The sequence below is a fragment of the Triticum urartu genome, chromosome 3 (genome assembly GCF_003073215.2).
Source record: "Triticum urartu cultivar G1812 chromosome 3, Tu2.1, whole genome shotgun sequence".
Taxonomy (NCBI): Eukaryota; Viridiplantae; Streptophyta; class Magnoliopsida; order Poales; family Poaceae; genus Triticum; species Triticum urartu.
This window is the reverse complement of record NC_053024.1, coordinates 599,516,039-599,543,438: the sequence shown is the minus strand read 5'-3', so window position 1 is coordinate 599,543,438 and position 27,400 is coordinate 599,516,039. Positions and strand designations below refer to the sequence as shown.

Below are 27,400 nucleotides of genomic sequence, written 5' to 3'. Positions count from 1 at the left end.
CGGGCCGTACCAGAGAGAAAGTCGCACCAGAGGGGAGGGCAGGCCGCGCCAGAGCGCAGGGAAGGTCGCACCCTGGCGGAGGGGAGGCGAGGCCATGAATGGGGCCTGTCCTTTGCTACGACGGGCGGAGCTGGTTTTGATCGCCGGAGGGTGGACGAGAAGGCTCCTGTGTCCGGGGCAGAACAACTAGGATGCGTGCATCGCAGGGGGTCGTCGCGTGAGGAGGAGCTGGGCGACGTCACGGGCACCCTAGGTGGCAGCGGAGGCGCGACGGTGTACCAGAGGTAGGTGACGGGCTCGCACGCCAGCGCTTCATGGAAGGAGGCGGCATCGGGGTCGCACGCCGGTACTTGGTGGCGGCAGGCGGCGGTGGGATCAATCCCTGGCGGATCCGGGGGAAGGAGGCGGTCCGGTGGCCGGATCCAGGGGAGGTGGTGTCGTGGTGGTCCGGATCCCGGGGAGGGAGTGGCGGGGCGGCCGGATTTAGGACCAGTGGCTGGTTCTTGGGGAAGGGGAGGGGGCGGCACGGGAGGTGTGGGACTGGGTGGGTTTTTTTTTCTTCGTGGCTTCGCGAGTTCGGGAACGCCTCTTCGGGCCTATATATAGAGAGCTGTGATGCAAATAGTTATTTTGATCCCGGGATTAGAATAGTGCCACCCTATATATATATATAAACACTATTCTAATCACGGGATCAGAATAATATTCTGATCACAACCTGAACTGTATGAGTAACGCGCCTGAACTTCCCTTTGTACGAACACGACCTTCGGGCTATCTTCGCAATCGTGGCTTTTCCCGCGAATTATTCTTGTTACTCGTTTTCTATATGATGTTAGTGTAATCTAGAAATGTTTTTTAGCAACTAAATACCGGTTTTAAATAGGAATCTCGCTCGTTGGCGGATTTTGCTCCCGGGTCGTGATGAAATTGTGTATTTTTTGCAATTTTACTGCCTGAGTTGTTCGATCTGAACTTCCCCTAGTGCTAGGTTGAACTTCCACCAACATTGCCCAACTGGGGCTTGCGATATACCGTTGGAAAGCTATGAACACCAGTATCATGACCCAAGTTACATTTTTGGCAAAATGTGTCAGGACCCCGATTCCAAGTCACATTGATCTAGCCAGTAACACCTCATATCACTTTGCGGTCTCACGCACGGTATTCCCACGGGTGTCGCCTTACCATGGCCCGGGACCGTTTGCGCCTTTTGGCTCACGTATATGATAGTGTCGCTAGCATCCAGATGACAGAGAACCCGGGCCGACATGACTAGTCGTGAACCCAAAGTGGCACTAACTTACGGAAACATGCATACATGAATCAACAACGAGCATGTCGGTCAGCAGAGTGCGAATCTGGGCTGTAGCACTGGGCTAACAGGACTCCGGTGAACCGGGCTGTAGCAGGCTAGGCAGGACTCCGGATGTCACCGCGTGACATTTCCCCGAAGGGACAGACACATGAACGAAGTGAATCACATGCCGGCCAGTCAAGTGTTCCGGAGAAGTAGTGCTCGGCTAGCAGGACTCCGGTGAACCGGGCTGTAGCGGACTACTATGGCTCATGGAAGCACAAGACTACATTTCCCCATAAGAGAATCTACCAAGGATAAACAACTAGGTTGTCGGATCCCACACATACCAAGCATTTCAATCATAAACACAATATGCTCGATATGTGTAAATACAACATGGCATCACAACAAGACTCTATGACTCAAAGTATTTATTCATTAGGCTCCGAGGAGCGAGATATTACAAACATGGGTCTCATGACCCAACATTCAGAGCATACAAGTCAAAGCACATGCGGAAGCTTAACATGTCTGAGTACAGACATCTACAAATGAAAAAGGCTGAGAAGCCTGACTATCTACAAGACCCTGCCGAGGGCACAAGATCGTAGCTGAGGTAACAAGCTAAACGTCGAAGTCCACGCGGAACTACTAGTGAGACTGAAGTCTCTCTGCAAAAACATAAATTAAGCAAACGTGAGTACAAATGTACCCAGCAAGACTTACATCAGAACTAGCTACATATGCATCGGTATCAACAAAGGGGGTAGTGGAGTTTAACTGCAGCAAGCCAGCTCTGACTCGGTGGCTATCCTAAACTACGTCTGCAAGTAACTCTTTTGAGGTGGCGCACACGAGTCCACATATTCACCATACCAATACACCACTATGGATCCGCTCCCGTCTCCCTACGAGGACGCCATCCATAGCACTCACGCTTATCTTGCCCATTTTAGAGTATCCACTTTCACTTGTCTATGAACTATGCAAGGGGTCCAAGTTTCCATGTCTGAGGAATCCGGCTATTCGAATAGATAATGATAACCCTGTAGGGGTGTACTTCTTCACACGCGCTCTCACCACTTATCACCATGTACACGTCATGTATCTCGGCAACCTTCAAGCGGAAGCCTGGCGAGGGTGTCGGCCACGACCTGACTAACCACACAAGTCTCACATCCAGGTTTATCGCCTATTCGAGTTCCATCCGCAAGGAGATCCGGCCGGGGTGTCGCTCACGGCCCCAAACGATGTGTACAGGGTTCCCAAGCCCACCATCCGGGTGCCAGTTGGTACACCGGGCCACTGTGCCTAGTGTGTCCCAAGCCCACCTGTATCGGGTGCCACTTGGTAGACTACTAACACTACCTACAAACACCAGAAACTATTTGCAACTCCTGGACAGAGATCGAGTTGATTAATATGTCGAGAGAGCTTGGAGCGCCCGGAGCCCAATGTGTGGTAGTAACGGTTCATGGATCACAAACACAGAACTTAGTTCTTGAGGACGGCTGCAATGAGACAACCCACCATGTAGTCCTACATGGCCTCTCACCGCTACCTTTACCAAATCGTGTTCACACACTTAGCTCTCAACGGTAGGACATGTTCACCACATTCCAATTCATCCCCGATGAATCGGACCTGACTCAACTCTAAGCAGTAGCAGACATGACAAACAAGCATGAATGAGTAGGCACATCAGGACTCAAACAACTCCTACTCATGCTAGTGGGTTTCATCTATTTACTGTGGCAATGACAGGTCATGCAGAGGAAAGGGGTTCAACTACCGCAACATGTAACCGTTGAATCGCTGTTATCCTAATGCAGTAAAGGAGAGCAAGAGCGAGAGAGTGGGATTGTATCGGAATGAACAAGGGGGTTTTGCTTGCCTGGCACTTCTGAAGATAGTATAGCTCTTCATCGGTGTCATTGAACTCATCGTCGAAACCACGTCTATCGAGAGGGGACAACTACCGGCAGCAGAGAAGGAGAGCACAATCAATGCAATGCACAATATGATGCATGATCATAACATGTCAATATGTTGTGTTTTGAGCTAATGCAACTAGCAACATGTTAGATGGAGTTGGTTTGAACCCTAGGTTCAAATTCAAATTCCATATGTGAGGGTTTAAATGCCATTAATATGATTTGGCCTAAACTGCAGCCATAAGTTGTTCTAACATGCATGAAAATGGTACAGATGGATAGATTGGATTTTTCTGATCATTTTCATATATAATTTATTTCATTCTGAGCTACGGTTGATTTTATATGATTTTTAGAAGTTTAAAACATGTTCTGGAATTTCCTGTGAAAGAATAAATCCAGAAAAAGAGTTATTGCATCAGCATGACATCGGGGTGACGTCAGCAGGTCAAAGGCGCCAGCCCAGGTCAAACCTGATGGCTGGGACCCACATGTCAGTGTAACAACTAGCTAATAGAGTAGTTAGTGTTACCTTAGTACTAATCTAGGTTAATTAGGGCCTGGGCCCACTGGTGAGTGTCTAAACTAACTGTCAGGGTTAATTAGCACTAATCTAAATCTAACTAAAGATTAACAAAGACGGGCCCGCACGTCAGTGACACAGGGGCTAAACCCGGTCAAACCCAATGCTGACTGGGTTTGATCCTGCAGTAGGGCCCGCTGTCAGTGGCTATTAGGGTTGCTCAGGTGGCGGGGTTAGCGTCTAATGACGGCCACGTCAACACTCGCCGGAGCATGGCCGGCAACGACCACAGCCGACGGCGGAGGCACGCCGGAATCGCGGCTCTGGCGTCCATTCGACGCGCGGATGGGTGCTGAGGGTGGCTGGCGCTCGCGTGCATCTAACGGAGCAGGTGGGAGGCCATGGGGTGGACGGAGCTCGCCGTAAGTGAGCTCGTGGCAGCGCCAGAGTTCGGGTGAGTGCGGGGTTGCGCTACGGGGCGCTAGGGGGATAAACTGGCAGGTGCTACGCGCTCCTAGGGTTCATCGAGCACGGTGACGCACTTAGGCGCGGGCTGCGGTGGCCCTGGCCACGGTGGTGAAGAACCATGGCGGCGGTGAGCTTTCGGCTCCGGTGGACAGCGGGGCTAGAGGAGGAGAACGATGGTGGGGAGAGAGGGGTTCGGTAGAGGAGCTCACGGCGGGGTCGTCGGTGATCTCAGCGTGCTCGGGGATGGCCTGGTGACAACGAATCGGTCGACGACAACCGTCGATGCAGAGGGCGAAGATGGTGTCGACGATGGCGCTCCAGGGCGTCCGACGTCATGTGGCTCGGCGGAGAGGACCAGGGCGTCACGGCGGAGCTCGGGAGCGCGTCAGAGAGGCTCGGAGATGGCTGTGGCCGTGGGGGAGCTCGTCGGCGGCAACGGCTGCGTTCGGTCACGCTCGTGGAAGGGAATAGAGGGCGAAGGAGAGAGCAGAGAGTGAGGGAGAGGAGCGAGGGGCCACGGGGCGTCTCCGTGGCATCGCTAGAAGGTCCGGGGAGGAAGCAGGAGGTGGCCAGAGCAGCATCGGCGCTCGCCACGCACCTGGTTGTCCTCCTGGCAGAGGAGGAAGATGACAAGGGGCGCTGGGGGGCTGGGTCGGCCACTTGGGCCGCCAGGTGGGCTGCACAGGTGAGTTGGCCCTGGTTAGTCTCTCTCTCTCTTTTATTTCTGTTTTCTATTTTTTGCTATTTTTTTGATTTAGTAATAATACTAAACCATTTCATAAAATCCTGGAAACAATTATGGGTGCTTTCTGAATTATTCCAGTGACCCTTAAAAATTTCCAACATTTTTGGAGCATCTAAAATATATATAACATTTAAATAGCTCCAATTCAAATATGTTTGAATTAATTCAGAGTCCAAATATGTCCTGCAAAAATGTGAACCTTTTTTTGGTAGATGCTTCCACCTTGATCCATAAATGATGAACATTTTTAAAGGGCATTTTGAAATCATTGAAAAATATTTTGGTTGAACCTATTTGAATTCCTTTTGATGCTAGGGTTTGAACATCCCCATTTCAAATTTCCATGAAAGTTAAACATGATGCAAACAAGATGCAAACACTAGGCAGCACCATAAGCTAGGGATGTGACAACTCGCCCCCACTAAACAAGAATCTCGTCCCGAGATTCAAGCGTGGGTAAAAGAAGAGGGGACTCGAACTATCACAATCTTCATGATCCAACTGCTCTTCTTGAGGATGTTGATTCATTGCTTCAAATTTGACCTTGACGTCTTTGCTTTCGAAATCTTCATTCAACTCGATGACGATAAAAAGAGATTCTACAGAAAATGATCTTCTCGAAGATCGAGCAATTCATGATCAACTCACGGGATGAGACACAGTAACTCTCTCGAGTTGAGACACAAACATACATCAAGAGGGATGGAAGAAACAGATGGCGAAGGTTCGATTTGGTAGGCAACAAATCCACGCTTAAATAGATGGTGAGGGGGTTTCAAGGTAGCGAGGAGTTAAGTTGCCCATGATACCATAAGGAGACATCTTAGGGGAGATGACTCATAGAGTTATTCCCTTAAGTGGCAAAAAGAATTACTTTTGATACGGAGATCATTGAAACTCTCTATACCAGCCTAAGGCAATTCACCAACAATCGTTTGGTAGAGTTCAGAGGAATGGCATACCCGGACTAGAATGGATGATGTGTACTACCTTGTTGAAGACAACGCAATGGATGATTTTTGCTTATCATTGGAAATGGATGGGACTCATGGTAAGTCCACTTTTGAAGATGATATTGGACAGCAACTACCGAGAAGGGAAGACCATGGGGAATTGGCACAATGGCGGTGCAAGCTGGGAACAAAATGCAACTGCTGGGAATGATTCTAGTAACAGGGGAAAAACTCAAAGTGATTCCACTGTTTGAGTAGCGAAGAAACTAAGAGCACAAGAATCCCCAAGGAACAACTCCTAGAATAAGTTGCACTAAATCCTCATGGCGAAGATGGTCAAATAGCTCAATCAAGTTACTAGAATGATAGACCTTCCGGCTAGGTGTGTCGGCCTCAGCCTTGTCGGGACCTACATCATAGATCTTGGAAAAGTTCCAACCATCATACCTGCCTGAGATTCAGATCTGGTTGGTAACACGATATTCCAGACTCATCAAGTCTATAAAGAATATGAAAGTTTGCAACACAAATCGATGAGATGACGTTGCGTGATTCTCGGGGAATGAACTACGATGGCAAGCTCCAAAACATGAGGTGGTTCTGCTACACACATGTGAACACGCTGTCCCAGACAAGCATGACCACACAGTAGTCTTATAATAAAACACTACCGAGTTCAGGTGGGGAACCATCATCTAGGGTAATGAAGTCTTGTGCATGACCTAGGATTTGCACAACAACTCTTTTTGCTTGAACAAACCAATCAGTTGCTTGGTGTGCTAGGGATACATATAGAACGAAGGTTGCAAGTCTCCGAACCACAGAATACTTCGCACGTATGCATGACCGATTTGGGATGATTCCAAAAGAAGCAACATTGAATTTCTCGAATCCACGGCAGCAACTTGCATCAGATGCACATGAATTAGAGGAAGTCACATCTTTCATTCGGACATATGCTTCATGAATGGAACATGAGGGCAATGCTTATAAAGTTTCCAACACTAACTGGATGTTCAACACGAATCATGGAGAAGTTAAAAATGTTGCTGATGGGTTCAACAACAATTCATCTAGGTTTCCATGTAAGTGGAATTCCATAATTATGTGAACAAGTGATAGCATTGGTCAGACCCAAAAGATATAATGGTGTATGCTCGAGGGATCAACCACGAGTAAGACAACATTAAGGATATCGTTGGTTCTGATTTGATTTAACGATAACCCATACTCAAATCAAAGATTGGATAAGATGATAGGTCCATTAACTGATCACGAAGGTCAATCGATGAAAATACCATCTTTCTTTAACACACATACAAGATATCCCCTAAAAATGAACTAAGTCGGACAGGCTTTTATCTCCCAACTCTCCAACTTATTGTTTAGCTTATCCAACTAGTTCAGAGGTAACCAACACAAATCCTTGGAGAAGGGTGGTTTAATGGAAAACCAACTTGATCACGAACTCAACATAACAGTCAGGGGACAACCTGGTGATACTTCCGAGAAGATATTCGGAAAATCACGAACCACCGATATGTTACTAAGCTCAAGATCAATCTTGCTTTTCAGGGCAAGATGATATGGTCAAGGGAGCGAGGGATTGACACAATCCTAACTCATTGATCGAAGAGTGCACCAGGAAATATGGACTAGGTAGCAAGATCAATCTTAGAATGGTAGTTCAATAACCAACATGCTAAGAATGAGAATATTGTCCATCTACTACCAAGCAACGAGTTGCTCAGAGTATTGATTTCACACATCACAATTCACTTGTCGGCATTCCGGTTACAACAACACGAGGACTGAGGAATGAATGATGATGGTGAGAAGTATCACTGCATCAAGAATTCATAAGAGGTGGTGCAATTCTCATGACATTCCTAACATAAAGAAGGTAACACTCCAAGGTAGAACAGAGCAAAAGTTGGATTGGCATTTTGATCTGCGAAATACAACTACTTTGACCCAATCCTAGAAGTGGACGAGGTACTGGAGTTTGTTTTTCCTAGTCATTCCGGAATAGAATGGCTTGACGGACCACAAGAATAATAGGCATCGATGAACACGAATGCACAACTATTCCTGATTATCAATTGATAGACTAGGGTCGGAATACAGCTGAGGAGGGTCAACTCAAGGAACATATAACTTTTTGAGTTGTGGATGCACAGATTAGTATGTCGAACCAAGTTCAACATGTTTCTTCCGGATAACCCATGCAGAGAGGTGGGACTAGCAGAGTCACAATTATGAATGGAGAACTCCTCAAGAGTACTCTGATTGTGATCTTTTGGTTCAAATAACTTCTGCCACATTGGCTCCTGGCATTGGAAGAACGATATACCACAGACCTCGAGGATTATCACAAGGTTACTAATATCTTAAGGGAACTAGCAAATACTAACAACATGAAGTAGGGTGAATCTCGGGTTCAAAACCCAGGAGTAGAATACCTACTCACTAAATAACATCACGAGATGCTTTCGAGAATGGTGGCCAGAATCATCACACTGGGAACACCAAACATGGCTAGATTACTAACTGTAAGATACCCTAGTGTCATAATAACAACTCCAACATATATGTCAAGGCAATAGAGTACCTCAACTCACCGATTAGTGTGCTTAATCTGGCCCAAAAGGACATCCGGAATGGGAGGAAGGGATTTGCAGATGCATCAGACTGTTTAGAAACCTGGGATGACTCGGACAGCATAACGACTATAAATGCTCAAAATGATTTGAGACATCCTGCAAAATGGTGGCATAACCACTCAACATCACAATATCAAGGTTCTGAGGCTAGCTATGAACATATGGAAGTAGTAGGAACTGAACTGAGGCTTGAACTCAACAATCCTAGGCAACTACGATTTAGTAACACGTCATCCTGAGAGATAGAAGAGAAGCCTAGTTCTTAACCCAGTAGAAAAGATAAGATGACTCAGATCAGAAGGTCATGAGGATAAGGAGTAAAAGAGCCTTACGTTCCCATCCACAATCAATTCCCTCATATAACTAAAGCATTTCTAGACACGACTTTGACCAACTTGGCTTGGTAATCCTACATGCAGTCAGGCTCTGATAGCAAAGCTATCAGGACCCCGATTCCAAGTCACATTGATCTAGCCAGTAACACCTCATATCACTTTGCGGTCTCACACACGGTATTCCCACGGGTGTCGCCTTACCATGGCCCGGGACCGTTTGCGCCTTTTGACTCACGTATATGATAGTGTCGCTAGCATCCAGATGACAGAGAACCCGGGCCAACATGACTAGTCATGAACCCAAAGTGGCACTAACTTACGGAAACATGCATACATGAATCAACATCGAGCATGTCGGTCAGCAACGTGCGAATCCGGGCTGTAGCACTAGGCTAACAGGACTCCGGTGAACCGGGCTGTAGCAGGCTAGGCAGGACTCCGAATGTCACCACGTGACATTTCCCTGAAGGGACAGGCATAGGAACAAAGTGAATCACATGCCGGCCAGTCAAGTGTTCGGGAGCAGTAGTGCTGGGCTAGCAGGACTCCGGTGAACCGGGCTGTAGCGGACTAGTATGGCTCATGGAAGCACAAGACTACATTTCCCCATAAGATAGGCTACCAAGGATAAACAACTAGGTTGTCGGATCCCACACATACCAAGAATTTCAATCATACACACAATATGCTCGATATGTGTAAATACAACATGGCATCACAACAAGACTCTACGACTCAAAGTATTTATTCATTCGGCTCCGAGGAACGAGATATTACAAACACGGGTCTCATGACCCAACATTCAGAGCATACAAGTCAAAGCACATGCGGAAGCTTAACATGTCTGAGTACAGACATCTACAAATGAAAAAGGCTGAGAAGCCTGACTATCTACAAGACCCTGCCGAGGGCACAAGATCACAGCTGAGGTATCAAGCTAAACGTCGAAGTCCACGCAGAACTACTAGTGAGACTGAAGTCTCTCTGCAAAAACATAAATTAAGCAAACGTGAGTACAAATGTACCTGGCAAGACTTACACCAGAACTAGCTACATATGCATCGGTATCAACAAAGGGGGTAGTGGAGTTTAACTACAGCAAGCCAGCTCTGACTCGGTGCCAATCCTTAACTACATCTACAAGTAACTCTTTTGAGGTGGCGCACACGAGTCCACATATTCACCATACCAATACACAACTATGGATCCGCTCCTGTCTCCCTACGAGGACGCCATCCATAGCACTCATGCTTATCTTGCGCATTTTAGAGTATCCACGTTCACTTGTCTATGAACTATGCAAGGGGTCCAAGTTTCTATATCCGAGGAATCCGGCTATTCGAATAGATAATGATAACCCTGCAGGGGTGTACTTCTTCACACACGCTCTCACCACTTATCACCATGTACACGTCATGTATCTTGGCAACCTTCAAGCGGAAGCCTGGCGAGGGTGTCGTGTTGGGGATCGTAGCAGAAATTTAAAATTTTCTACGCATCACCAAGATCAATCTATGGAGTAATCTAGCAACGAGGGGAAGGGGAGTGCATCTACATACCCTAGTAGATCGCTAAGCAGAAGCGTTGCAAGAACGTGGATGAAGGAGTCGTACTCGCAACGATTCTGATCCCGGTTGATTCCGATCTAAGCGCCGAACAACGGCGCCTCCGCGTTCAACACACGTGCAGCCCGATGACGTGTCCCAGGCCTTGATCCAGCAAGGGGAGAAGGAGAGGTTGGGGAAGACTCCATCCAGCAGCAGCACGACGGCGTGGTGGTGGTGGAGGAGCGCAGGACTCCAGCAGGGCTTCGCCAAGCACTACGAGAGATGAGGAGGGAGAGAGGTAGGGTTGCGCCAACAGGGGAAGAACTTCGTGTGTTGGGCTACCCCTTTGCCTCCACTATATATAGGGGAGAGGGAGGGATGCGCCCCCACCTAGGGTTTCCACCCCAAGGGGTGCGGCAGCCCTAGATCCCATCTAGGGTGGCGGCCACAAGGGGGAGAGGGGGAGGCGCACCTGGGGTGGGCCTTAGGGCCCATCTGCCCTACGGTTTGCCCCCTTCCCCTTTAGGAGGCGCCTTGGGCCTTGGTGGGAGGCGCCCCAGCCCACCTAGGGGCTGGTCCCGTCCCACTATTGGCCCATGTAGGCCTCCGGGGCCCGTGGCCCCTCCCGGTGGACCCCCGGACCCCTCCGGTGGTCCCGGTACACTACCGGTGATGCCCAGAACACTTCCGGTGGCCAAAACCATACTTCCTATATATCAATCTTTACCTCCGGACCATTCCGGAACTCCTCGTGACGTCCGGGATCTCATCCGGGACTCCGAACAACATTAGGTAACCGCGTAAATACTTTCCCTATAACCCTAGCGTCATCGAACCTTAAGTGTGTAGACCCTACGGGTTCGGGAGTCATGCAGACATGGCCGAGACAACTCTCTGGTCAATAACCAACAGCAGGATCTGGATACCCATGTTGGCTCCCACATGCTCCACGATGATCTCATCGGATGAACCACGATGTCAAGGATTCAATCAATCCCGTATACAATTCCCTTTGTCTATCAGTACGATACTTGCCCGAGATTCGATCGTCGGTATCCCGATACCTTGTTCAATCTCGTTACCGGCAAGTCTCTTTACTCATTCCGTAACACATCATCCCGTGATCAACTCCTTGGTCACATTGTGCACATTATGATGATGTCCTACCGAGTGGGCCCAGAGATACCTCTCCGTTACACGGAGTGACAAATTCCAGTCTCGATTCGTGCCAACCCAACAGACACTTTCGGAGATACCCGTAGTGTACCTTTATAGCCACCCAGTTACGTTGTGACGTTTGGCACACCCAAAGCACTCCTACGGTATCCGGGAGTTGCACAATCTCATGGTCTAAGGAAATGATACTTGACATTAGAAAAGCTTTAGCATACAAACTACACGATCTTGTGCTAGGCTTAGGATTGGGTCTTCTCCATCACATCATTCTCCTAATGATGTGATCCCGTTATCAACGACATCCAATGTCCATGGTCAGGAAACCGTAACCATCTATTGATCAACGAGCTAGTCAACTAGAGGCTTACTAGGGACATGGTGTTGTCTATGTATCCACACATGTATCTGAGTTTCCTATCAATACAATTCTAGCATGGATAATAAACGATTATCATGAACAAGGAAATATAATAATAACCAAATTATTATTGCCTCTAGGGCATATTTCCAACAGTCTCCCACTTGCACTAGAGTCAATAATCTAGTTCACATCGCCATGTGATTAACACTCACAGGTCACATCGCCATGTGACCAACATCCAAGAGTCTACTAGACTCAATGATCTAGTTCACATCACTATGTGATAAGCACTCAAAGAGTTCTGGGTTTGATCATGTTATGCTTGTGAGAGAGGTTGTAGTCAACGGGTCTTGCCATATTCAGATCCCTATGTATTACACAAAACTTTATGTCATATCGTAGATGCTGCTACCACGTTCCACTTGGAGCTATTCCAAATTGTTGCTCCATTATATGTATCCGGTATTTCTACTCAGAGCTATCCGGATAGGTGTTAAGCTTGCATCGACGTAACTCTTTACGTCGAACTCTTTATCATCTCCATAACCGAGAAACATTTCCTTATTCCTCTAAGGATAATTTCGACCGCTATCTGGTGATCCTCTCCTAGATCACCTTTGTACCCTCTTGCTAGACATGTGGCAAGGCACACATCAGGTGCGGTACTTCAGCATGGCATACCGTATAGAGCCTATGACAAAAGCATAGGGGACGACCTTCATCCTTCCTCTTTCTTCTGCCGTGGTCAAGCTTTGAGTCTTACTCAACTTCACACCTTACAACTCAGGTAAGAACCCCTTCTTTGACTGATCTATTTTGAACTCCTTCAAAAACATGTCAAGGTGTGCGTTCTTTGAAAGTATCATCAGGCGTTTTGATCTATCTCTATAGATCTTGATGCCCAATATGTAAGCAGCTTTATCCAGGTCTTCCTTTGAAAATCACGCTTCAAACAACCGTTTATGCTTTCCAGAAATTCTACATCATTTCGAATCAACAATATGTCATCCACATATACTTATCAGAAATGTTGTAGTGCTCCCACTCACTTTCTTGTAAATACAAGTTTCTAGCAAACATTGTATAAACCTAAAAGCTTTGATCACTCCATCAAAGCATATATTCTGACTCCGAGATGCTTGCTCTAGTCCATAGAAGGATTGCTGGAGCCAGCATACCTTTTAGCATCCTTAGGATCGACAAAACCTTTTATTGTATCACATACAACTTTTTCTTACGAAAACTGGTAAGAAAACTTGTTTTGACATCCATCTGTCAGATTTCATAATCGAAAAATACAGCTAATGCTAACATGATTCCGATGGACTTAAGCATCGCTACGGGTGAGAAATTCTCATCGTAGTCAACTCCTTGAACTTGTGAAAAGACTCTTTCCCACAAGTCGAGCTTCATAGACGGTAACATTACCGCCCACGTCCGTCTTCTTCTTAAAGATCCATTTATCTCAATGGCTTGCCGATCATCGGGCAAGTCCACCAAAGTCCATACTTTGTTCTGATACATGGATCCCATCTCGGATTTCATGGCTTCTAACCATTTGTCAGAATACGGGCCCACCATTGCTTCTCCATAGCTCGTAGGTTCATTGTTGTCTAACAACATGATATCTAAGACATGATTACCGTACCACTCAGGAGTAGTACATATCCTTGTCGACCTATGAGGTTCGATAGCAACTTGATCCGAAGCTTCATGATCACTATCATTAACTTCCTCTTCAACAGACGTAGGCACCACAGAAAACATCTTTCTGTGTTGCATCACTCTCTGGTTGAAGTAAAGGTTTGACAACCTCATCAAGTTCTATCTTCCTCCCACTCAATTCTTTCGAGAGAAACTCCTTCTCGAGAAAGGACCCGTTCTTAGCGACAAACAATTTGCCCTCGGATCTGAGATAGAAGGTATACCCAACTGTCACCTTTGGGTATCCTATGAAGATGTGTTTGTCCACTTTGGGTTCGAGCTTCTCCGGCTGAAGCCTTAAGCATCGCAGCCCCAAACATTAAGAAGCGACAACTTTGGTTTCTTGCCAAACCAATGTTCATACGGCGTCATCTCAACGGACTTATATGGTGTCCTATCTAAAGTGAATGCAGCTGTCTCTAACACATATCCTCAAAATGAAAACGGTAGATCGGTAAGAGACATCATAGATCGCACCATATCTCATAAGGTTCGATTACGACGTCCGGACACACCATTTATCTGGGGTGTTCCAGGTGGCTTCAACTGTGAAACAATTCCACAATGTCTTAAGTGATTGCCAAACTCATAACTCAGAAATTCTCATCGATCAGATCGTAGGAATTTGATCTTCTTGTTATGATGGTTCTTAACTTCACTCTGAAATCACTTGAACTTTTCAAATGTTTTAGACTTGTGCTTCATTAAGTAAATATACCTATATCTACTCAAATCGTCAGTGAAGATGAGAAAATAGCGATACCCACCACACGCTTCAATTCTCATTGGATCACACGCATCAGCATGTATGATTTCCAACAAGTCACTTGCTCGTTTCATTGTACCTGAAAACGGGGTCTTAGTCATCCTGCCCATGAGGCATGGCTCGCATGTGTCAAGCGATTCAAAATCAAGTGACTCCAAACATCCATCGACATGGAGTTTCTTCATGCATCTTACGCCAATATGACCTAAGCGGCAGTGCCACAAGAAAGTGGTACTATCATTATTAACTCTACATCTTTTGGCGTGAACATGTGTATTACCATGACTGAGATTCAATGAACCATTCACATAGGGTGCATGACCATGAAAGGTATTATTCATGTAAACAGAATAACCATTATTCTCTAACTTAAATGAATAACCGTATTGCAATGAACATGATCTAATCATATTCATGCTCAACGTAGACACCTGATAACATTTATCTAGGTTCAATACTAATCCCGAAGGCAGATGGAGCGTGCGATAGTGATCTCATCAACTTTGGAAACACTTCCAACACACATCGTCACCTTGCCCTTAGCCAGTCTCCGTTTAGTCCGTAGCTTTTGCTTCAAGTCACCATTAATAGCAACTGAACCGGTATCCAATACCCAGGTGCTACCAGGAGTACTAGTAAGGTACACATTAATAACACGTATATACTTTGTTGAAGTTGCCAGCCTTCTTATCTACCATGCATTTGGGGTAATTCCGCTACCAGTAACCGTTCCCCTTACAATAGAAGCACTTAGTCTCGGGTTTGGGTTCAACCTTGGGTTCTTTCACTAGAGCGGCAACTGGTTTGCCATCCATGAAGTTTCCCTTCTAGCCCTTGCCCTTCTTGAAACCAGTGGTCTTGTTAAACCATCAACACTTGATGCTCCTTGATTTCTACCTTTTGCGGTCTTAAGCACCGCGAACAGCTCCGGGATCAACTCCATCCCTTGCATGTCATAGTTCATCATGAAGATCTAGTAGCTTAGTGATAGTGGCTAGAGAACTCTATCAATCACTATCTTATCTGGAAGTTTAACTCCCACTTGATTTAAGTGATTGTAGCACCCAGACATTCTGAGCACATGCTCACTAGCTGAGCTATTCTCATCCATCTTGTTGGCAAAAGAACTTGTCAGAGGTCGCATACCTCTCAACACGGGCATGAGCCTGAAATCCCAATTTCAGCTCTTGGAACATCTCATATGTCTTATGCCGTTCAAAACGTCATCGGAATCCCGATTCTAAGCCGTAAAGTATGGTGCACTAAACTATCAAGTAGTCATTAGGACGTGTCTGTCAGGTGTTCACAACATCCATAGACGACGTTGTAGGGGTTTGCACATCGAGCGGTGCATCAAAGATGTAAGCCTTCTATGTAGCAGTGAGGACACTCCTCGGACTACGGACCTAGTCCACATCATTGCTTACAATATCTTTCAACTTGGTCTTTCTCTAGGAACATATTGAAATAGGGAGCTATAACGTGAGCTATTTATCTACAACATATTTGCAAAGACAATTTAGACTATGTTCATGATAATTGAGTTCATCTAATCAAATTATTTAATGAACTCCCACTCAGATAGACATCCCTCTAGTCATCTAAGTGAAACATGATCCGAGTCAACTAGGCCGTGTCCGATCATCACGTGAGACGGACTAGTCAACATCGATGAACATCTTCATGTTGATCGTATCTTCTATACGACTCATGCTCGACCTTTCGGTCTTCCGTGTTCCGAGGCCATGTCTGTACATGCTAGGCTCGTCAAGTCAACCTAAGTGTTTCGCATGTGTTTCGAGGCCATGTCTGTACATGCTAGGCTCGCCAACACCCGTTGTATTCGAACGTTAGAATCTATCACACCCGATCATCACGTGGTGCTTCGAAACAACGAACCTTCGCAATGGTGCACAGTTAGGGGGAACACTTTTCTTAAAATTTTAGTGAGGGGTCATCTTATTTAAGCTACCGCCGTTCTAAGCAAATAAGATGTAAAACATGATAAACATCACATGCAATCAAATAGTGACATGATATGGCCAATATCATTTTGCTCCTTTTTATCTCCATATTTGGGGCTCCATGATCATCGTTGTCACCAGCATGACACCATGATCTCCATCATCGTGTCTTCTTGAAGTTGTCTCGTCATCTATTACTTCTACTACTATGGCTAACTCTTTGGCAATAAAGTAAAGTAATTACATGACGTTTATGTTGACACACAGGTCATAAATAAATTAAGACAACTCCTATGGCTCCTGCCGGTTGTCATACTCATCGACATGCAAGTCGTGATTCCTATTACAAGAACATGATCAATCTCATACATCACATATATCATTCATCACATCCTTTTGGCCATATCACATCACACGACACATGCTGCAAAAACAAGTTAGACGTCCTCTAATTATTGTTGCAAGTTTTTACATGGCTGCTATAGGTTTCTAGCAAGAACGTTTCTTACCTACGCCAAAACCACAACGTGATATGCCAATTTCTATTTACCCTTCATAAGGACCCTTTTCATCGAATCCGATCCGACTAAAGTGGGAGAGACAGACACCCGCTAGCCACCTTATGCAACAAGTGCATGTCAGTCGGTGGAACCAGTCTCACGTAAGCGTATGTGTAAGGTCGGTCCGGGCCGCTTCATCCCACGATGCCGCCGAATCAAGATAAGACTAGTAACGGCAAGTAAATTGACAATATCGATGCCCACAACTGCTTTGTGTTCTACTCGTGCATAGAAACTACGCATAGACCTAGCTCATGATGCCACTGTTGGGGATCGTAGCAGAAATTTAAAATTTTCTACGCATCACCAAGATCAATCTATAGAGTAATCTAGCAACGAGGGGAAGGGGAGTGCATCTACATACCCTAGTAGATCGCTAAGCAGAAGCGTTGCAAGAACGCGGATGAAGGAGTCGTACTCGCAGTGATTCTTATCGCGGTTGATTCCGATCTAAGCGCCGAACAACTGCGCCTCCGCGTTCAACACACGTGCAGCCCGGTGACGTCTCCCACGCCTTGATCCAGCAAGGGAAGAAGGAGAGGTTGGGGAAGACTCCGTCCAGCAGCAACACGACGGTGTGGTGGTGGTGGAGGAGCGCGGGACTCCAGCAGGGCTTCGCCAAGCACTACGAGAGATGAGGAGGGAGAGAGGTAGGGCTGCGCCAACAGGGGAAGAACTTCGTGTGTTGGGCTGCCCCTTTGCCTCCACTATATATAGGGGGAGAGGGAGGGCTGCGCCCCCACCTAGGGTTTCCACCCCAAGGGGTGCGGCAGCCCTAGATCCCATCTAGGGTGGCGGCCACAAGGGGGAGAGGGGGAGGCGCACCTGGGGTGGCCCTTAAGGCCCATCTGCCCTAGGGTTTGCCCCCTTCCCCTCTAGGAGGCGCCTTGGGCCTTGGTGGGAGGCGCCCCAGCCCACCTAGGGGCTGGTCCCTTCCCACTATGGCCCATGTAGGCCTCCGGGGCCCGTGGCAACTCCCGGTGGACCCCCGGACCCCTCCGGTGGTCCCGGTACACTACCGGTGATGCCCAGAACACTTCCGGTGGCCAAAACCATACTTCCTATATATCAATCTTTACCTCCGGACCATTCCGGAACTCCTCGTGACGTACGGGATCTCATCCGGGACTCCGAACAACATTCGGTAACCGCGTACATACTTTTCCTATAACCCTAGCGTCATCGAACCTTAAGTGTGTAGACCCTACGGGTTCGGGAGTCATGCAGACATGGCCGAGACAACTCTCCGGTCAATAACCAACAGCGGGATTTGGATACCCATGTTGGCTCCCACATGCTCCACGATGATCTCATCGGATGAACCACGATGTCAAGGATTCAATCAATCCCGTATACAATTCCCTTTGTCTATCAGTACGATACTTGCCCGAGATTCGATCGTCGGTATCCCGATACCTTGTTCAATCTCGTTACCGGCAAGTCTCTTTACTCGTTCCGTAACACATCATCCCATGATCAACTCCTTGGTCACATTGTGCACATTATGATGATGTCCTACCGAGTGGGCCCAGAGATACCTCTCCGTTACACGGAGTGACAAATTCCAGTCTCGATTCGTGCCAACCCAACAGACACTTTCGGAGATACCTGTAGTGTACCTTTATAGCCACCCAGTTACGTTGTGACGTTTGGCACACCCAAAGCACTCCTACGGTATCCGGGAGTTGCACAATCTCATGGTCTAAGGAAATGATACTTGACATTAGAAAAGCTTTAGCATACGAACTACACGATCTTGTGCTAGGCTTAGGATTGGGTCTTGTCCATCACATCATTCTCCTAATGATGTGATCCCGTTATCAACGACACCCAATGTCCATGGTCAGGAAACCGTAACCATCTATTGATCAACGAGCTAGTCAACTAGAGGCTTACTAGGGACATAGTGTTGTCTATGTATCCACACATGTATCTGAGTTTCCTATCAATACAATTCTGCATGGATAATAAATGATTATCATGAACAAGGAAATATAATAATAACCAATTTATTATTGCCTCTATGGCATATTTCCAACATGTCGGCCACGACCTGACTAACCACACAAGTCTCTCGTCCAGGTTTATCGCCTATTCGGGTTCCATCCACAAGGAGATTCAGCCAGGGTGTCGCTCACGGCCTCAAACGATGTGGACAGGGTTCCCAAGCCCACCATCTGGGTGCCACTTGGTACACCGGGCCACTGTGCCTAGTCTGTCCCAAGCCCACCTGTACCGGGTGCCACTTGGTAGACTACTAACACTACCTACAAACACTAGAAACTAGTTGCAACTCCTGGACAGAAATCGAGTTAATTAATAAGTCGACAGAGCTTGGAGCGCCCGGAGCCCAATGTGTGGTTGTAACTGTTCATGGATCACAAACACAGAACTCAGTTCCTGAGGACGGCTGCAATGAGACAACCCACCATGTACTCCTACATGGCCTCTCACCGCTACCTTTACCAAATCGTGTTCACACACTTAGCTCTCAACGGTAGGACATGTTCACCACATTCCAATTCATCCCCGATGAATCGAACCTGACTCAACTCTAAGCAATAGCAGGCATGACAAACAAGCATGAATGAGTAGGCACATCAGGGCTCAAACAACTCCTAGTCGTGCTAGTGGGTTTCATCTATTTACTGTGGCAATGACAGGTCATGCAGAGGAAAGGGGTTCAACTACCGCAGCATGTAACAGTTGAATCGATGTTGTCCTAATGCAGTAAAAGAGAGCAAGAGCGAGAGAGTGGGATTGTATTGGAATGAACAAGGGGGTTTTGCTTGACTGGCACTTCTGAAGATAGTATAGCTCTTCATCGGTGTCATCGAACTCATCGTCGAAACCACGTCTATCGAGAGGGGGACAACTACCGGCAACAGAGAAGGAGAGCACAATCAATGCAATGCATAATATGATGCATGATCATGACATGTCAATATGCTGTGTTGTGAGCTAATGCAACTAGCAACATGTTAAATGGAGTTGGTTTGAACCCTAGGTTCAAATTCAAACTCCATATGTGAGGGTTTAAATGCCATTTATATGATTTGGCCTAAACAGCAGCCATAAGTTCTTCTAACATGCATGAAAATGGTACAGATGGATAGATTGGATTTTTCTGATCATTTTTCATATATAATTTATTTCATTCTGAGCTACGGTTGATTTTATATAATTTTTAGAAGTTTAAAACATTTTCTGGAATTTCCTGTGAAAGAATAAATCCAGAAAAAGAGTTATTGCGTCAGCATGACGTTGGGGTGACATCAGCAGGTCAAAGGCGCCAGCCCAGGTCAAACCTGACGGCTGGGACCCACATGTCAGTGTAACAACTAACTAACAGAGTAGTTAGTGTTACGTTAGTACTAATCTAGGTTAATTAGGGCCTGGGCTCACTGGTCAGTGTCTAAACTAACTGGTAGGGTTAATTAGCACTAATCTCAATCTAACTAAAGATTAACAAAGACAGGCCCGCACGTTAGTGACACAGGGGCTAAACCCGGTCAAACCCAATGCTGACTGGGTTTGACCCTGTAGTAGGGCCCGCTGTCAGTGGCTATTAGGGTTTCTTAGGTGGCGGAGTTAGCGTCTAATGACGGCCACGTCGACACTCACCGGAGCATGGCCGGTGACGACCACAGCCGACGGCGGAGGCACGCCGGAATCGCGGCTCCGGCGTCCATTCGACGCGCGGATGCGTGCTGAGGGTGGCTGGCGCTCGCGCGCATCTAACGGAGCTGGTGGAAGGCCGTGGGGTGGACGGAGCTCACCAGAAGTGAGCTCGCAGTGGCTCCGGAGTTCAGGTGAGTGCGGGGTTGCGCTACGGGGCGCTAGGGGGATAAACTGGCAGGTGCTACACGCTCATGGGGGTTCACCGAACACGGTGACGCACTTAGGCACGGGCTGCGGTGCCCTTGGCCACGACGGTGAAGAACCATGGCGACAGTGAGCTTTCGGCTCCGGTGGGCAGTGGGGCTAGAGGAGGAGAACTACGGTGGAGAGAGAGGGGTTCGGTAGAGGAGCTCACAGCGGGGTCGTCGATGATCTCAGCGTGCTCGGGGATGGCCTGGTGACGATGAATCGGTCGACAACGGTCGTCGGTGCAGAGGGCGAAGATGGCGTTGACGACGGCGCTCCAGGGCGTCCGGCGTCATGTGGCTCGGCGGAGAGGACCGGGGCGTCACGGCAGAGCTCGGGGGCGCGTCAGAGAGGCTCGGAGATGGCTGTGGCCGTGGGGGAGCTCGTCGGCGGCGACGACTGCGTTCGGTCGCGCTCGTGAAAGGGACTAGAGGGCGAAGGAGAGAGCAGAGAATGAGGGAGAGGAGCGAGGGGCCACGGGGCGTCTTCGTGGCATCGCTAGAAGGTCCGGGGAGGAAGCAGGAGCTGGCTAGGGCAGCGTCGGCGCTTGCCACGCACCTGGTTGTCCTCCTGGCAGAGGAGGAAGATGACAAGGGGCGCTGGGGGCTGGGCCGACCACTTGGCCCGCTAGGTGGGCTGCACAGGTGAGTTGACCCAGGTTAGTCTCTCTCTCTCTCTTTTATTTTTGTTTCCTATTTTTTTGCTATTTGTTTTGATTTAGTAATAATACTAAACCATTTCATAAAATCCTGGAAACAATTATGGGTGCTTTCTGAATTATTCTAGTGACCCTTAACAATTTTCAATATTTTTGGAGTATCTAAAATATATATAGCATTTAAATAGCTCCAATTCAAATATGTTTGAATTAATTCAGAGTCCAAATATGTCCTGCAAAAATGTGAACAATTTTTGGTACATGCTTCCACCTTGATCCAGAAATGATGAACATTTTTAAAGGGCATTTTCAAATCGTTGAAAAATATTTTGGTTGAACCTATTTGAATTCCTTTTGATGCTAGGGTTGGAACATCCCCATTTCAAATTTCCATGAAAGTTAAACATGATGCAAACAAGATGCAAACACTAGGCAGCACCATAAGCTAGGGATGTGACAAAATGTAAGCGGTTTAAGAGCAGTTTTCAAAACAATTTTTTCTTCATACAAAAAACATGAATCGTATTTTCGATCGCATTTCTAAACCGTTTATCGGAATGAGGCAAATAATATGGCGTCGGAAAGCTGCTGCAAAACCGCTCCTTCCACATGTTGAAAGTTTTTTCTAATTCCCTACGATTAAAGAGTAATTTGGAAAATTATAAAATTTCGCAAACCGAACAGCCGAGTTCGTATTTTCGTTGTCATTTCTAAACGGCTAATCCAATTGAGGCAAATGATATTGCGTTGGAAAGCTTATGAAAATGCGCTACTTTTTCATGTGGAAAGTTTTTTCTAATTTTGTACAGTTTAAGAGTAATTTAGAAAATGGTACAAGTTCCACCGAGTTCGTATTTTTGATCTATTTTTTTAACCGTATGTCCGAATGTAGCAAATGATATGGCGTTGGAAAGCATGAGAAATTGCGAAACTTTTTGGTATATATTGTTTCTCCCAATTCCTTACTGTTTTAAGTTAATTTTGAAAATGGCTAAAAACGTATTTTTGCCGCAATTTCTACAAACTTTATCGGAATGGGGCAAATAATATACTGCTGAAAAGCTACGGAAAATGTGAAACTTTTTCATGTTGATGGTTTTCTGTGATTCCTAGCCCTTCTCAAGTAATTTTGAAAATGACGAGATCATTCGTTCTGTCTTTATCGCGAAACAGATTCTTCAAAAATGCACCACGTGAAGAACCTGAACTTCTCGGCATGTCTACTTGAACTTCACTCTGTTTTTCACGTGCTTTTTTGTTCATAGATCTCCATCCACTGCTCGTAGCTCTCCATCCAATCACCAAAATTGAGCAAGTGATATACCGATGGGAAGCTGTTGTAAACACGCAACTTCCCCGTGTTGATTATTTTTTCATACTCGCGACGATTTTAAAAGTTTTTCATCTGATATTCATTCAGTATAGTAGGTGAACTTCCTGCTATTTTCACGTTGAACTTCTATGACGTATTTTTCATTTGTAATTTTCTCATCCATTCGTCAAGTGTTACATAAATGGTTTTTGTTTTGTATAAACCTCTCTCACAATATATTTTTAACTTTCTCCGACAGAGGACTTGAACTTATATCAACAAACTTTTAGTCTTTTCTTTTTTATACTTTTTAATACAAAATGCACAATGTATACTACATGAACTTCTAGCAGTTATCAAGCTGAACTTCTCTCGGCTATGTGAAAATATCTGAGTCTTTTTATGAATATTAATCTAAATTTCTTAAATTTTTATGAAATTTTGAAGCGCTCTATTTTTAAACGTCGAACTTCTTGTTTCCGTTCTTTAATAACGAGGACAATCTGAGTTTTCTATAGTCATCGAACTTCTCCATCTTTTTAATTTGGACTTCCTGGTTTTATTTCTTAATCTTTTTTATGAAATTTTGAAGCGCTCTATTTTTAAAAATTGAACTTCTTGTTATTTAAGTTTTGAACTTCTTGTTTTCATTCTTTAATAACGAGGAAAATCTGAGTTTCTATAATCATCGAACTTCTCCATCTTTTTAATTTGGACTTCCTAGTTTTATTTCTTAATCTTTTTTATGAAATTTTGAAGCGCTCTATTTTTAAAAGTCAAACTTCTTGTTATTTAATTATTGAACTTCTTGTTTCCATTCTTTAATAATGAGGAAAATCTGAGTTTTCTTTAATCATCGAACTTCTCCATCTTTTTAATTTGGACTTCCTGGTTTTATTTCTTTTAGTAATGAAAAAAATCCAACTTTTTGATAGACATCGAGCCACTCCATTTTTAAATTTGAACTTCTTTTACGTATTTTTAGAAATGTGAAAATTGGAGTTTTGTTAGAAACATCGAACTTCTTCATTGTTTCAAATTGAACTTATTGGTTTTATTCTTTATTAACTAGAAAATTTTGTTTTTCTAAATAAATATCAAACTGCTCCGCTTTTTCAAATTGAATTCTTTGTTTTATTCTCGATTAACGAAATAACCTGAGTTTTATTTATATATATTGAATTACTCTTTATTTATTAAATTGAACTTTCTTGATTTTAATCTTTAGTATTGGGGAAATCTATGTCTCCTAGATTTCTTTAAAAATGGAAAAAATATATTTTTATAAACTTTTTTAATTTCCCTATTTATGTAATATGAGCTTCTTTGTTTTGTACTAAATACTTGAACTTCCCCATTATTCAAATTTGAACCTTTGTTTTTTAGAAACAAGAGAAAACCCATTTGCTTATTAAACTGTTTTAAACTATTCCTAAACTACAACCTTGTACAAGCAGCACTAGTGCCACATCACACAGCTTTTTATTCAACCGCTGAGTAAATTTCTTAGGTTTTTTATTTATATATAGTAAATTGTACACATATTACTGAACAGACAAAATTATTGTCAGCAAATCGTCTCACAAATGAAACTCAAGTCAGATGCTCAAACATAAAGAAACAATCAAGAATTTAGTCTATGACGCAAACCTTTAAACAGAGAAAAAAATTAGTTGGTGAATTTTGGACAAAGCAATGCTCTTTTACCCACACTAGGTGTTCTCTATATAAAACCAAAAGGATATTATCCTTTGAGAAACCACTTGCAATCTCCAACTCACCATTTTCTTTTTCGTCTTCTTCAGTGTGTGCCCATATCCCAAGATCTACTAGCGCTAGCAACTTTGTTTGTGTAAAATAAAAGCACAACCAAACGTCAGTAGTTTGGTCTTCAGAGCGGATTTGGCTACAGTGCACTAAAAATGCTCTCCGAATGTACTAAAAAAATATATCTTTGTACCTTGTTTCCCCATTATCTCTGAATTGCATTCCGCCTAAAAACTTTTGTGTGATTTTCTTGTGCAAAATAGGCCGAGCTGGTCCGTCATGTTGGTGAAGCACCCAAGAGAAATTAGCACTCCACGGCGTTGATGCATTTTGGAGAAGAAAACTCATGTTTTCCAATATTGAAGGACCTGTGAAAATGAGCCAACATATCACAACACCAATTTTTTTGCATCTGCAAGTACGTCTGAACTTCACACAAGAAAATCACTTAGAAAATGGACCTTGGGGGCGTCATGTGCTGGGCAGCGTCAGGTGAGTTTTTTGGACGACGCTAGATAGTGTAGTTGAACGGCTGGCTAGTCCTTGAGGTAGAAAATCGGTGCATGATCCCAGGCAGCAGAGGGGACTAGGAGAGGCTGGACTGCAGCCACAGCGGCGGTTGGACTGATTGGCGTGGTGCTGGATCGAGGGAGGCCGTCGTCGAGCTTCTCACAGGGGGGTTGGGACTTGACCAATCCGGCGGTTACCTGGGTCGCGGGAACCGACTGTGAGGTGTTGGCCAGTTTGTTGAACGGCCGCACATGGCTAGAATGGAGGAACCGAGGGTGAGGTACAACACGGGCGGCTGGCGGCGGTGGGAGAGCACGGCGTCTGCATGCAGGTCCTGCGGTGGGGATCCAGGACTCCAGCCGGCGCCGGTGAGGCTAGCAGGATGATGGCGGAGTCGCAGAGCTTTGGGATCCAGGAGGCGGCGGCATCGTGAGGGGATCCGAGGGCGGCTCCGGGATGGGGCAGGTGTCGGCTGCGGTGGGTAGTCCAGCTGGATTTGGGCGGGGGCGGGCGGCGGGGTTGCGGGAGGAGGCGTTGGGCCGGTTTGCTGCGGGGGTCTGCGGAAGGAGGCCGGTGGATGGCCGCGAGTCGCAAGGTTGCCGGGAGCAGCGGCACGCGGGGTCGCGGGGCCTCCGGCGCAGTTCGGGCTTGTGGCGGCGGTGCGTCGGGTGGGTGGGAGGGGCGCCTGCGATCCTGGCGGGAGGTGCGCTGGTGGCGACTGTGGAGGGGGGCGGGGAAGGTGGGGATAAGGTGAGAATGGGGATCGTGGAGTGGAGTGGTCAGGGGGTGGGTGGAGATCGTTTTTTTATTTCTTTTTTCGTCCACCATATCGGTTCGGGAGTTCGGCAGGATCCTGTCGGCTCCTATATATAGGACGCTGTGATCTAAGTTATTCTAATCATAGGATTAGAATAGTGTTGTTCTATATATATGTATGTATATATATGTTGTTATTCTGTATGCAATCCCATCGCACAACACACACATCTTATTAGCAGTAATCGTCTGTGTTATAATCGGTATTCACACACATTTCTGATTACAGATCTGTTTGCCGCGTATCACACACATCTTGTTCATTTGAACCGTTTCTATTCTCATGTCTCAACGCAAACAATTCATCCGAGTGAACCGCATGCCGTATATCGCACACACCTATGATCTGCCTGACTATTTCCATTGTGTTGCCTAATCACAAACAGTTCACCCGAGTGAACTGTATGTTGTACATTGTACACACCTTCATCTGGCTGCCTGTTTTTTTTGTTCCTCCTCATTGCAAACAGTTAATTGAGATGAATCGTATGCCCTGCATCGCACACGCAACTAAAATCTGAACCGTGTTTGATGCATCCTCCATCGCAAACATTTTGCACCTTTTTGATGGTTTTTTACACCACCGTTTGCGATTATGGCATCGCATACAGTTTCTTCGAAGGGTCTCTGATCATAGTGTCGCGTTAGCAGCATCCTGCAGTAGTGCTTGATGCCTAGTATATAAGCAGCTTCACCGAGGTCTTTCATTGAAAAATTCTTATTCAAGTATCCTTTTATGCTATTCAGAAATTCAGTATCATTTCCGATCAACAATATGTCATATATATATATAATATCAATAAAGCTACAGAGCTCCCACTCACTTTCTTGTAAATACAGGCTTCTCCAAAAGTCTATATAAAACCATATGCTTTGATCACACTATCAAAGCGCATATTCCAACTCCGAGAGGCTTGCACCAGTCCATCAATGGATCGCTGGAGCTTGCACACTTTGTTAGCACCTTTTGGATTGACAAAACCTTCTGGTTGCATCATATACAACTCTTCTTTAAGATATCCATTAAGGAATGCAGTTTTGACATCCATTTGCCAAATTTCATAATAATAAAATGCGGCAATTGCTAACATGATTCGAACAGACTTAAGCATCGTACGGGTGAGAAGGTCTCGTCGTAGTCAACTCCTTGAACTTGTCGAAAACCTTTTGCAACAAGTCGAGCTTGGTAGACAGTAACATTACCGTCAACGTCAATCTTCTTCTTGAAGATCCATTTATTCTCTATGGCTTGCTGATCATCGAGCAAGTCAACCAAAGTCCACACTTTGTTCTCATACATGGATCTCGTCTAAGATTTCATGGCCCCGAGCCATTTCACGGAATCTGGGCTCATCATCGCTTCCTCATAGTTCGCAGGTTCGTCATGGTCAAGTAACATGACCTCCAGAACAGGATTACCCTACCACTCTGGTGCGGATCTTACTATAGTTGACCTAGGAGGTTTGGTAGT

The 27,400-nt window shown here is 45.7% G+C and overlaps 1 long non-coding RNA gene across 1 annotated transcript; it reads right to left on the bottom strand.

Moving 5' to 3' along the window:
* Positions 1-24,583: 24,583 nt before the first annotated feature.
* Positions 24,584-25,903, bottom strand: LOC125545253. Its single transcript, XR_007299936.1, has 2 exons — positions 25,065-25,903; positions 24,584-24,971 (listed from the first exon to the last, which is right to left on the bottom strand). It is a non-coding gene; the product is annotated as an uncharacterized LOC125545253 (long non-coding RNA).
* Positions 25,904-27,400: the final 1,497 nt, after the last annotated feature.